Source organism: Oncorhynchus masou, chromosome 7 (genome assembly GCF_036934945.1).
Source record: "Oncorhynchus masou masou isolate Uvic2021 chromosome 7, UVic_Omas_1.1, whole genome shotgun sequence".
NCBI classification, from domain to species: domain Eukaryota; kingdom Metazoa; phylum Chordata; class Actinopteri; order Salmoniformes; family Salmonidae; genus Oncorhynchus; species Oncorhynchus masou.
In genome coordinates this window covers 3,438,749-3,453,662 of record NC_088218.1, presented here as the reverse complement: position 1 = coordinate 3,453,662, position 14,914 = coordinate 3,438,749, and the positions used below count along the sequence as shown (strand labels likewise).

The following is a 14,914-nucleotide window of genomic DNA, read 5'->3' as shown; positions in this document are numbered from 1 at the left end:
TCCGTGTTATTATTTGACTCTGGAGACCTGCAGGGTGATTAACTATACTGACCTCCATGTTATTATTTGACTATGGAGACCTGCAGGGGTGATTAACTATACTGACCTCCGTGTTATTATTTGACTATGGAGACCTGCAGCGGTGATTAACTATACTGACCTCCGTGCTATTATTTGACTATGGAGACTTGCAGGGTGATTAACTATACTGACCTCCGTGTTATTATTTGACTCTGGAGACCTGCAGGGTGATTAACTATACTGACCTCCGTGTTATTATTTGATTATGGAGACCTGCAGGGTTGATTAACTATACTGACCTCCATGTTATTATTTGACTATGGAGACCTGCAGGGTGATTAACTATACTGACCTCTGTGTTATTATTTGACTATGGAGACCTGCAGGGTGATTAACTATACTGACCTCCGTGTTATTATTTGACCTTGGAGACCTGCAGGGGTGATTAACTATACTGACCTCCGTGTTATTATTTGACTATGGAGACCTGCAGGGTGATTAACTATACTGACCTCCATGTTATTATTTGACTATGGAGACCTGCAGGGTGATTAACTATACTGACCTCCGTGTTATTATTTGACTATGGAGACCTGCAGGGTGATTAACTATACTGACCTCCGTGTTATTATTTGACTATGGAGACCTGCAGGGTGATTAACTATACTGACCTCCGTGTTATTATTTGACTATGGAGACCTGCAGGGGTGATTAACTATACTGACCTCCGTGTTATTATTTGACTATGGAGACCTGCAGGGGTGACTAACTATACTGACCTCCGTGTTATTATTTGACTATGGAGACCTGCAGGGTGATTAACTATACTGACCTCCGTGTTATTATTTGACTCTGGAGACCTGCAGGGTGATTAACTATACTGACCTCCGTGTTATTATTTGACTATGGAGACCTGCAGGGTGATTAACTATACTGACCTCCGTGTTATTATTTGACTATGGAGACCTGCAGGGGTGATTAACTATACTGACCTCTGTGTTATTATTTGACTATGGAGACCTGCAGGGTGATTAACTATACTGACCTCCGTGTTATTATTTGACTCTGGAGACCTGCAGGGTGATTAACTATACTGACCTCCGTGTTATTATTTGACTATGGAGACCTGCAGGGTGATTAACTATACTGACCTCCGTGTTATTATTTGACTATGGAGACCTGCAGGGGTGATTAACTATACTGACCTCCGTGTTATTATTTGACTATGGAGACCTGCAGGGTGATTAACTATACTGACCTCCGTGTTATTATTTGACTATGGAGACCTGCAGCGGTGATTAACTATACTGACCTCCGTGCTATTATTTGACTATGGAGACCTGCAGGGTGATTAACTATACTGACCTCCGTGTTATTATTTGACTCTGGAGACCTGCAGGGTGATTAACTATACTGACCTCCGTGTTATTATTTGATTATGGAGACCTGCAGGGTGATTAACTATACTGACCTCCGTGTTATTATTTGACTATGGAGACCTGCAGGGGTGATTAACTATACTGACCTCCGTGTTATTATTTGACTATGGAGACCTGCAGGGTGATTAACTATACTGACCTCCGTGTTATTATTTGACTCTGGAGACCTGCAGGGTGATTAACTATACTGACCTCCGTGTTATTATTTGACTATGGAGACCTGCAGGGTGATTAACTATACTGACCTCCGTGTTATTATTTGACTATGGAGACCTGCAGGGGTGATTAACTATACTGACCTCCGTGTTATTATTTGACTATGGAGACCTGCAGGGTGATTAACTATACTGACCTCCGTGTTATTATTTGACTCTGGAGACCTGCAGGGTGATTAACTATACTGACCTCCGTGTTATTATTTGACTATGGAGACCTGCAGGGGTGATTAACTATACTGACCTCCGTGTTATTATTTGACTATGGAGACCTGCAGGGGTGATTAACTATACTGACCTCCGTGTTATTATTTGACTATGGAGACCTGCAGGGGTGATTAACTATACTGACCTCCGTGTTATTATTTGACTCTGGAGACCTGCAGGGTGATTAACTATACTGACCTCCGTGTTATTATTTGACTATGGAGACCTGCAGGGGTGATTAACTATACTGACCTCCGTGTTATTATTTGACTATGGAGACCTGCAGGGGTGATTAACTATACTGACCTCCGTGTTATTATTTGACTATGGAGACCTGCAGGGGTGATTAACTATACTGACCTCCGTGTTATTATTTGACTATGGAGACCTGCAGGGGTGATTAACTATACTGACCTCCGTGTTATTATTTGACTATGGAGACCTGCAGGGGTGATTAACTATACTGACCTCCGTGTTATTATTTGACTATGGAGACCTGCAGGGGTGATTAACTATACTGACCTCCGTGTTATTATTTGACTATGGAGACCTGCAGGGGTGATTAACTATACTGACCTCCGTGTTATTATTTGACTATGGAGACCTGCAGGGGTGATTAACTATACTGACCTCCGTGTTATTATTTGACTATGGAGACCTGCAGGGTGATTAACTATACTGACCTCCGTGTTATTATTTGACTATGGAGACCTGCAGGGGTGATTAACTATACTGACCTCCGTGTTATTATTTGACTATGGAGACCTGCAGGGTGATTAACTATACTGACCTCCGTGTTATTATTTGACTATGGAGACCTGCAGGGTGATTAACTATACTGACCTCCGTGTTATTATTTGACTATGGAGACCTGCAGGGTGATTAACTATACTGACCTCCGTGTTATTTACTCAGGATGATTATGTACAGTACAATAATATCCTCTCTCCTACAACAGTTCTCTAAACACAACCCCCCCTCCCCCCCAACCCACCCACTCACACACACACACCATGACCCCCTCATCACCAGCACCAATGCGCTGGCTGTGTGTTCTACTCTGTTCTGACCCAGATTTGTCTGCACTAATACTTTTCACCACTAATGACTTGTATATCTGCTGCAGCTGCACTAGGAAAGAGAGAGAGGAGGGGCTGTGGCATCTGGACTATCTGAGCTCTATCTGCCTGCTGCCTGTTTTCAGCCCTGTTTACAGCCCTGTTTACAGCCCTGTTACGGCCCTGTTACGGCCCTGTTACAGATTGACACAATTATTAATTTTCACAAAGTCTGCTGCCTCAGTTTGTATGATGGCAATTTGCATATACTCCAGAATGTTATGAAGAGTGATCAGATGAATTGCAATTAATTGCGAAGACCCTCTTTGCCATGCAAATGAACTAAATTCCCCAAAAACATTTCCACTGCATTTCAGCCCTGCCACAAAAGGACCAGCTGACATAATGTCAGTGATTCTCTTGTTAACACAGGTGTGAGTGTTGATGAGGACTGGAGATCACTCTGTCATGCTGATTGAGTTCAAATAACAGACTGGAAGCTTCAAAAGGAGGGTGGTGCTTGGAATCATTGTTATTCCTCTGTCAACCATGGTTACCTGCAAGGAAACATGTGCCGTCATCATTGCTTTGCACAAAAAGGAGGAGAGCGGTTCAATTGTTGTGAAGAAGGCTTCAAGGCACCCAAGAAAGTCCAGCATGTGCCAAGACCGTCTCCTAAAGTTGATTCAGCTGCGGGATCGGGGCACCACCAGTAAAGAGCTTGCTCAAGAATGGCAGCAGGCAGGTGTGAGTGCATCTGCACGCACAGTGAGGTTAAGACTTTTGGAGGATGGCCTGGTGTCAAGAAGGGCAGCAAAGAAGCCACTTCTTTCCAGGAAAAACATCAGGGACAGACTGATATTCTGCAAAAGGTACAGGGATTAGACTGCTGAGGACTGGAGTAAAGTCATTTTCTCTGATGAATCCCCTTTCCGATTGTTTGGGGCATCTGGAAAAAAGCTTGTCCGGAGAAGACAAGGTGAGCGCTACCATCAGTCCTGTGTCATGTCAACAGTAAAGCATCCTGAGACCATTCATGTGTGGGGTTGCTTCTAAGCCAAGGGAGTGGGCTCACTCACAAACACAGCCATGAATAAAAAATGGTACCAACACATTCTCCTAGAGCAACTTCTCCCAACCATCCAGGAACAGTTTGGTGACGAACAATGCCTTTTCCAGCATGATGGAGCACCTTACCATAAGGCAAAAGTGATAAGTGGCTCAGGGAACAAAACATTGATATTTTGGGTCCATGGCCAGGAAACTCCCCAGACCTTAATCCTATTGAGAAATTGTGGTCAATCCTCAAGAGGCAGGTGGACAAACAAAAACCCACAAATTCTGGCAAACTCCAAGCATTGATTATGTAAGAATGGGCTGCCATCAGTCAGGATGTGGCCCAGAAGTTAATTGACAGCATGTCAGGGCGGATTGCAGAGATCTTGAAGAAGAAGGGTCAACACTGCAAATATTGACTCTTTGCATCAACTTCATGTAATTGTCAATAAAAGCCTTTGACACTTATGAAATGCTTGTAATTATACTTCAGTATTCCATAGTAACATCTGACAAAAATATCTAAAGACACTGAAGCAGCAAACTTTGTGAAAATTAATATTTGTGTCATTCTCAAAAGTTTTGGCCACGACTGTATATTTGTGTGTTAGTAAATTTAGGAGGAGAGATATATGCACTACATATAAGTATTGAGTCTAGGTTGGTCCTTTTCTATCCAATAATGTGGTATTTACATCATCATGCAAATAAATTCATTAAAAATTCTACAATGTGATTTTCTGGATTTTTTTTCATTTTGTCTGTCATAGTTGAAGTGTACCTATGATGAAAATTACAGGCCTCTCTCATCTTTTTAAGTGGGAGAACTTGCACAATTGGTGGCTGACTAGATACTTTTTTGCCCCACTGTATAACAATGTGTTGTTCCTGACTGAACCTGCATCTTGGAGGAGACACATTGCTATACACAGTGTACATATTGCTGTGCACAATGCCTTTACCATTTCTTTGCCCAGAGAAAAAAAACCTACGTGTTGGTCAGGCTCTTTAACAGCCGTGTCCTGATATGGAAGTTACAGCTTGTCAATACTGTTACTAGTCCTCTCTGCTGCTCTGGAGTGGCCTGAGTTCCTGGGCCAGGCTGATGATGCTGGAAACTGCTGAGTCCACACCTGCAGACAGGAGGGAGGGAGGGAGAGAGAGAGAGAGAGAGAGAGAGAGAGAGAGAGAGAGAGAGAGAGGGAGAGAGAGAGAGGGAGAGAGAGTGAGAGAGCGAGAGAGAGAGAGAGAGAGAGAGAGAGGGAGAGAGAGAGCGAGAGAGAGAGAGAGGGAGAGGGAGAGAGAGCGAGAGAGAGAGAGAGAGAGAGAGAGAGAGAGAGAGAGAGGGAGAGAGAGAGAGAGAGAGAGAGAGAGAGAGAGAAAGGAAAGGAAGAGTGAATGAGAGAGTTCCATTACAGTAGGGTATTAGCCAGATACAGAGAGAGCTCGTCCACTCTGTCAGACCTGAGTTGGTCTCTCACGGACATGCCGCCCCGTCCGTCTCTCAGTGTAGCCACTGAAGCGGGAGATGGGTAACTCACAGAGAAAGATTCCTCCCTGTCGCATGCAGAGGAGGAAGAGGAGTAGGAGAGGAGGAAGACAGGAGAAGGACATTGCAGGTAGGAGGAGGGATGAAGGCTAGACATAACATGAAGGACAGGTGAGTGACTGACGTTGCGCTAGTGTAGGGATGGAGTGTGTGACTGACTGTCATCGAGTCTTCAGACCTAACGCCAGTCTTCAGGGAAGGTTACTCATCGAACCACCTCTGTTGTGCAGCTGTTTGGTTCTAGCTGAATGGCTGGACAAAGGGATAACTTGAAAGGTCATGCACTGGGTCTGGCGATAGGTAGAGGTGGGTACTGTGTGTGTGTGTGTTATGTATCCATTGCAAGCCTTTGTTGTTTATCGTGATCATTATGCCAGATATTATGCTGTTGTTGATGCTGTTTTCTGTGAAACAATGACTGTGTTCAGTGCATAGGGAGAAGGAACGCTTGTGGAAGTCATCTCTCTCTCTACTCTCTCTTCCTCTATCTCCTCTCTCTCTCTTTCACCTGTCTCTCTATCTCTCTCTTACCCCTCTCTCTCTCTCTATCACCCCTGTCTCTCTATCTCTCTATCTCTCTCTCACCCCTGTCTCTCTCTATCACCCTCTCTCTCTCTCTCTCTCTCTCTCTCTTACCCCTGTCTCTCTCTCTCTCTATCACCCTCTCTCTCTCTCTCTCTCTCTCCCTCTCTCTCTCTCTCTCTCTCTCTCTTACCCCTGTCTCTCTCTCTCTCTCTGATCTGTTTCTTGATGATACACAGCACTAAAACCATGTGATATGAGGAAAAAAATGTTGCTGAGTAATTGACTCTTTAAAATCCACTGCATTCTCTGATGAGACACTGCTGCTGCAGCATAAACTATCTGGAGGAAAGGAGAGGAGAGGAGAGGAGAGGAGAGGAGAGGAGAGAAGGAGAGGAGAGGAGAATGAAAGGAGATCGAGAAGAGAGGAGTCTGATAGGAGAGCAAATGAGGAAAGGAGAGGAGGAGGGTGTGCTGTAACAGTACGTGACACAAATCCAGTACCTCTACTTCATTACAGCAGTAGAGGCTGAATCCACCATCTCTACTCCATTACAGCAGCAGAGGCTGAATCTCTGTCCTCCTCTCAACCCCCTCCCCCAGCCTTGGAGGATAAAAGATGATGAAAGAACGAGGGTTGACATCTCCCTCGTATCTTCTGTTCATCTCTGTCCTCCTCTCAACCCCCTCCCCCAGCCTTGGAGGATAAAAGATGATGAAAGAAAGAGGGTTGACATCTCCCTCGTATCTTCTGTTGATCTCTGTCCTCCTCTCAACCCCTCCCCCAGCCTTGGAGGATAAAAGATGATGAAAGAACGAGGGTTGACATCTCCCTCGTATCTTCTGTTCATCTCTGTCCTCCTCTCAACCCCCTCCCCCAGCCTTGGAGGATAAAAGATGATGAAAGAACGAGGGTTGACATCTCCCTCGTATCTTCTGTTCATCTCTGTCCTCCTCTCAACCCCCTCCCCCAGCCTTGGAGGATAAAAGATGATGAAAGAAAGAGGGTTGACATCTCCCTCGTATCTTCTGTTCATCTCTGTCCTCCTCTCAACCCCCTCCCCCAGCCTTGGAGGATAAAAGATGATGAAAGAAAGAGGGTTGACATCTCCCTCGTATCTTCTGTTGATCTCTGTCCTCCTCTCAACCCCCTCCCCCAGCCTTGGAGGATAAAAGATGATGAAAGAAAGAGGGTTGACATCTCCCTCGTATCTTCTGTTGATCTCTGTCCTCCTCTCAACCCCCTCCCCCAGCCTTGGAGGATAAAAGATGATGAAAGAAAGAGGGTTGACATCTCCCTCGTATCTTCTGTTCTCCTCTCCCAGCCTTGGAGGATGAAAGCAGCGTTGTCTGTTGTCTGAATCATAATAACACCACCACCTCTTCAAATCAGATGTTCTGTGCATCTATGTGTGTTGATGTCTAACAACAGCAGAGATGGTGTTTTGAGGAAACATGGACGACTGTCATTGGAGCAGTTGTCAGCTTAATTCAGTTGATGTTGATATGTGTTACTGCCCCCTGCTGGTATGGAATGGCAGTGACTGGTTTCATTTATTTATTTATTTTACCTTTATTTAACGAGGCAAGTCAGTTAAGAATAAATTCTTATTTTCAATGATGGCCTAGGAACAGTGGGTTAACTGCCTTGTGTCTAGTGTTTGTGTGTTTATTTTACCTTTATTTAACTTGGCAAGTCAGTTAAGAATAAATTCTTATTTTCAATGATGGCCTAGGAACAGTGGGTTAACTGCCTTGTGTCTAGTGTTTATTTCACCTTTATTTAACTTGGCAAGTCAGTTAAGAACAAATTCTTATTTTCAATGACGGCCTCGGCCCCTGTTCAGGGGCAGAATGTCAGATTTGTACCTTGTCAGCTCGGGGATATGAACTTGCAACCTTTCGGTTACTAGTCCAACGCTCTAACCACTAGGCTACCCTGCCGCCCCAGGCATAACTCCTGTTCATGTTGGGCGGGAAAATATTTTAATATATATGTGTTGAATTATATGTATATATAATGTATTGATTTATATCAAGGTCTTGGTTTGATTGTAGCTGCACAAGTTACAGCTGTTTATGGAAGGCTGTTGAGGTCATACTGTTGGGGTCATACTGTTGAGGTCATACTGTTGAGGTCATACTGTTGGGGTCATACTGTTGAGGTCATACTGTTGAGGTCATACCGTTGGGGTCATACTGTTGGGGTCATACCGTTGAGGTCATACCGTTGGGGTCATACCGTTGAGGTCATACCGTTGAGCTCATACCGTTGAGGTCATACCGTTGGGGTCATACCGTTGAGGTCATACCGTTGGGGTCATACCGTTGGGGTCATACCGTTGGGGTCATACCGTTGGGGTCATACCGTTGGGGTCATACCGTTGAGGTCATACCGTTGGGGTCATACCGTTGAGGTCATACCGTTGAGCTCATACCGTTGAGGTCATACCGTTGGGGTCATACCGTTGAGCTCATACCGTTGGGGTCATACCGTTGGGGTCATACCGTTGGGGTCATACCGTTGGGGTCATACCGTTGGGGTCATACCGTTGGGGTCATACCGTTGAGGTCATACTGTTGGGGTCATACTGTTGGGGTCATACTGTTGGGGTCATACTGTTGGGGTCATACTGTTGGGGTCATACTGTTGGGGTCATACTGTTGGGGTCATACCGTGTCTAAAAACACAGCTGTCTTCTCTCCCAGTGATGACAACAAAACAGAATTCATGTGCAAATTAATAATAACGATCTATTCTCCTGTTCTCTCTTTCCCTATTTTAAGCCATCATTGTAATTAATAATTAGTTCTTAACTGACTTGCCTAGTTAATTAAACGTTAAATTCTATAATTTAAAAAAAAATCTTCATAACCCTATCAATGAATAACAATCACAACTGCCAATGAATGAAAAGGACAGCAGAACCTAACCTGCTGTCTGTCTTTCAAAGAACATAATTTCAATAATATAAATATGACCAATCTATTCTCCTGTTGTCTCTCTCCCTAGCTGTCTCTAACCTGGATGTGGAGAGTAAGCTAACAGTGCACTACCAGGCCCCATGGCACCAGCACCACAACGTGTTTCACCCCTGCAGCCGGCCGCCATGCGTAGAGGAGCTCCACAGACATGCCAAGCAGAGCCTGCGAGCCCTGCACAGAGGTGACATACACCACCTAACATACACCGCCTAACACACATCACCTAACACACACCACCTAACACCTAGCATACACCACCTAACACCTAACATACACCACTTAACACACACCACCTAACATACACCACTGAACATACACCACCTAACATACACCACCTAATACACACCACCTAACATACACCACCTAACACACCTAACCACCTAACACACATCACCTAGCATACACCACCTAACATACACCACCTAATACACACCACCTAACATACACCACCTAACACACCTAACCACCTAACACACATCACCTAGCATACACCACCTAACACCTAACATACACCACCTAACACCTAGCATACACCACCTAACACCTAGCATACACAACCAAACACCTAGCATACACCACCTAACACACACCACCTAACACCTAACACACACCACCTAACACCTAACACACACCACCTAACACCTAACACACACCACCAAACACCTAGCATACACAACCAAACACCTAGCATACACCACCTAACACACACCACCTAACACCTAACATACACCACCTAACATACACCACCTAACACCTAACACACACCACCTAACATACACCACCTAACACCTAACACACACCACCTAACACCTAACATACACCACCTAACATACACCACCTAACACCTAACATACACCACCTAACATACACCACCTAACACCTAACACACACCACCTAACACACACCACCTAACATACACCACCTAACACCTAACATACACCACCTAACACCTAGCATACACCACCTAACACCTAACATACACCACCTAACATACACCACCTAACACCTAACACACACCACCTAACACCTGACATACACCACCAAACACCTAACATACACCACCTAACACCTAACATACACCACCTAACATACACCACCTAACACCTAACATACACCACCTAACACCTAACACACACCATCTAACACCAAACATACACCACATAACACCTAACATACACAAATCAAATCAAATCAAATCAAATTTATTTATATAGCCCTTCGTACATCAGCTGATATCTCAAAGTGCTGTACAGAAACCCAGCCTAAAACCCCAAACAGCAAGCAATGCAGGTGTAGAAGCACGGTGGCTAGGAAAAACTCCCTAGAAAGCTAACAGTGCACTACCAGGCCCCATGGCACCAGCACCACAACGTGTTTCACCCCTGCAGCCGGCCGGCTACACCACCTAACACCTAACATACACCACCTAACATACACCACCTAACACCTAACACACACCACCTAACACACACCACCTAACATACACCACCTAACACCTAACATACACCACCTAACACCTAGCATACACCACCTAACACCTAACATACACCACCTAACATACACCACCTAACACCTAACACACACCACCTAACACCTAACATACACCACCAAACACCTAACATACACCACCTAACACCTAACATACACCACCTAGCACCTAGCATACACCACCTAACACCTAACATACACCACCTAACACCTAACATACACCACCTAACACCAAACATACACCACCTAACACCTAGCATACACCACCTAACACCTAACATACACCACCTAACACCTAACATACCCCACCTAACACACACCACCTAACACCTAACACACACCACCTAACACCTAACATACACCACCAAACACCTAACATACACCCCCTAACACCTAACATACACCACCTAACACCTAACATACACCACCTAACGCCTAACATACGCCACCTAGCATTCACCACCTAACACACACCACCTAACATCTAACATACACCACCTACCATACACCACCTAACACCTAACATACACCACTTAACACCTAAAATACACCACCTAACACCTAACATACACCACCTAACACCTGACATACACCACCTAACACCTAGCATACACCACCTAACACCTAACATACACCACCTAACACCTAACATACACCACCTAACACACACCACCTAACACACACCACCTAACACCTGACATACACCACCTAACACCTAGCATACACCACCTACCACCTAACATACACCACCTAACACCTAACATACACCACCTAACACCTAACACACACCACCTAACACCTAACATACACCACCTAACACCTAACATACACCACCTAACACCTAACATACACCACCTAACACCAAGCATACACCACCTAACACCTAACATACACCACCTAACGCCTAACATACGCCACCTAACACCTAGCATACACCACCTAACACCTAGCATACACCACCTAACACCTAGCATACACCACCTAACATACGCCACCTAGCATACACCACCTAACACCTAACACACACCACCTAGCATACACCACCTAACACCTAACATACACCACCTAACACCTAACATACACCACCTAACACACACCACCAAACACACACCACCTAACACCTGACATACACCACCTAACACCTAACATACACCATCTAACACCTAGCATACACCACCTAACACCTAACACACACCACCTAACACCTAACATACACCTCCTAACACCTAACATACACCACCTAACACCTAACATACACCACCTAACACCAAACATACACCACCTAACACCTAGCATACCCCACCTAACACCTAACATACACCACCTAACACCTAACATACCCCACCTAACACACACCACCTAACACCTAACACACACCACCTAACACCTAACACACACCACCTAACACCTAACATACACCACCAAACACCTAACATACACCTCCTAACACCTAACATACACCACCTAACACCTAGCATACACCACCTAACACCTAACATACACCACCTAACGCCTAACATACGCCACCTAGCATTCACCACCTAACACACACCACCTAACGTCTAACATACACCACCTACCATACACCACCTAACACACACCACCTAACACCTAACATACACCACTTAACACCTAACATACACCACCTAACACCTAACATACACCACCTAACACCTGACATACACCACCTAACACCTAGCATACACCACCTAACACCTAACATACACCACCTAACACCTAACATACACCACCTAACACACACCACCTAACACACACCACCTAACACCTGACATACACCACCTAACACCTAGCATACACCACCTAACACCTAACACACACCACCTAACACACACCACCTAACACCTGACATACACCACCTAACACCTAGCATACACCACCTAACACCTAACATACACCACCTAACACCTAACATACACCACCTAACACACACCACCTAACACCTAACATACACCACCTAACACCTGACATACACCACCTAACACCTAGCATACACCACCTACCACCTAACACACACCACCTAACACACACCACCTAACACCTGACATACACCACCTAACACCTAGCATACACCACCTAACACCTAACACACACCACCTAACACCTAACATACACCACCTAACACCTAACATACACCACCAAACACCTAACATACACCACCTAACACCTAACATACACCACCTAACACCAAGCATACACCACCTAACACCTAACATACACCACCTAACGCCTAACATACGCCACCTAGCATACACCACCTAACACCTAGCATACACCACCTAACACCTAGCATACACCACCTAACATACGCCACCTAGCATACACCACCTAACACCTAACATACACCACCTAACACACACCACCTAACACCTAACACACACCACCTAACATACACCACCTAACACACACCACCTAGCATACACCACCTAACACCTAACATACACCACCTAACACCTAACATACACCACCTAACGCCTAACATACGCCACCTAGCATTCACCACCTAACACACACCACCTAACGTCTAACATACACCACCTACCATACACCACCTAACACACACCACCTAACACCTAACATACACCACTTAACACCTAACATACACCACCTAACACCTAACATACACCACCTAACACCTAGCATACACCACCTAACACCTAACATACACCACCTAACACCTAACATACACCACCTAACACACACCACCTAACACACACCACCTAACACCTGACATACACCACCTAACACCTAGCATACACCACCTACCACCTAACACACACCACCTAACACCTGACATACACCACCTAACACCTAGCATACACCACCTAACACCTAACATACACCACCTAACACCTAACATACACCACCTAACACACACCACCTAACACACACCACCTAACACCTAACATACACCACCTAACACCTAACATACACCACCAAACACCTAACATACACCACCTAACACCTAACATACACCACCTAACGCCTAGCATACGCCACCTAACACCTAGCATACACCACCTAACACCTAGCATACACCACCTAACACCTAGCATACACCACCTAACATACGCCACCTAGCATACACCACCTAACACCTAACATACACCACCTAACACACACCACCTAACACCTAACACACACCACCTAGCATACACCACCTAACACCTAATATACACCACCTAACACCTAACATACACCACCTAACACACACCACCAAACACACACCACCTAACACCTGACATACACCACCTAACACCTAACATACACCATCTAACACCTAGCATACACCACCTAACACCTAACACACACCACCTAACACCTAACATACACCCCCTAACACCTAACATACACCACCTAACACCTAACATACACCACCTAACACCAAACATACACCACCTAACACCTAGCATACACCACCTAACACCTAACATACACCACCTAACACCTAACATACCCCACCTAACACACACCACCTACAACACACCACCTAACACCTAACACACACCACCTAACACCTAACACACACCACCTAACACTTAACATACACCACCAAACACCTAACATACACCCCCTAACACCTAACATACACCACCTAACACCTAGCATACACCACCTAACACCTAACATACACCACCTAACGCCTAACATACGCCACCTAGCATTCACCACCTAACACACACCACCTAACGTCTAACATACACCACCTACCATACACCACCTAACACACACCACCTAACACCTAACATACACCGCTTAACACCTAACATACACCACCAAACACCTAACATACACCACCTAACACCTGACATACACCACCTAACACCTAGCATACACCACCTAACACCTAACATACACCACCTAACACACACCACCAAACACACACCACCAAACACCTGACATACACCACCTAACACCTAACATACACCACCTAACACCTAGCATACACCACCTAACACCTAACACACACCACCTAACACCTAGCATACACCACCTAACACCTAACACACACCACCTAACCCCTAACATACACCACCTAACACCTAAAATACACCACCAAACACCTAACATACACCACCTAACACCTAACATACACCACCTAACACCTAGCATAACCACCTAACACCTAACACACACCACCTAACGCCGAACATACGCCACCTAACACCTAGCATACACCACCTAACACCTAGCATACACCACCTAACATACGCCACCTAGCATACACCACCTAACACCTAACATACGCCACCTAACACACACCACCTAACATAAACCACCTAACACACACCACCTAACATACACCACCTAATACCTAACATACACCACCTAACACCTAGCATACACCACCTAACA

At 45.1% G+C, this 14,914-nt stretch overlaps 1 pseudogene; it reads left to right on the top strand.

Moving 5' to 3' along the window:
• The first annotated feature begins 3,597 nt into the window (after nucleotides 1–3,597).
• Nucleotides 3,598–14,914, top strand: part of LOC135542911 (actin remodeling regulator NHS-like) — a 33,552-nt pseudogene continuing 22,235 nt past the window's right edge.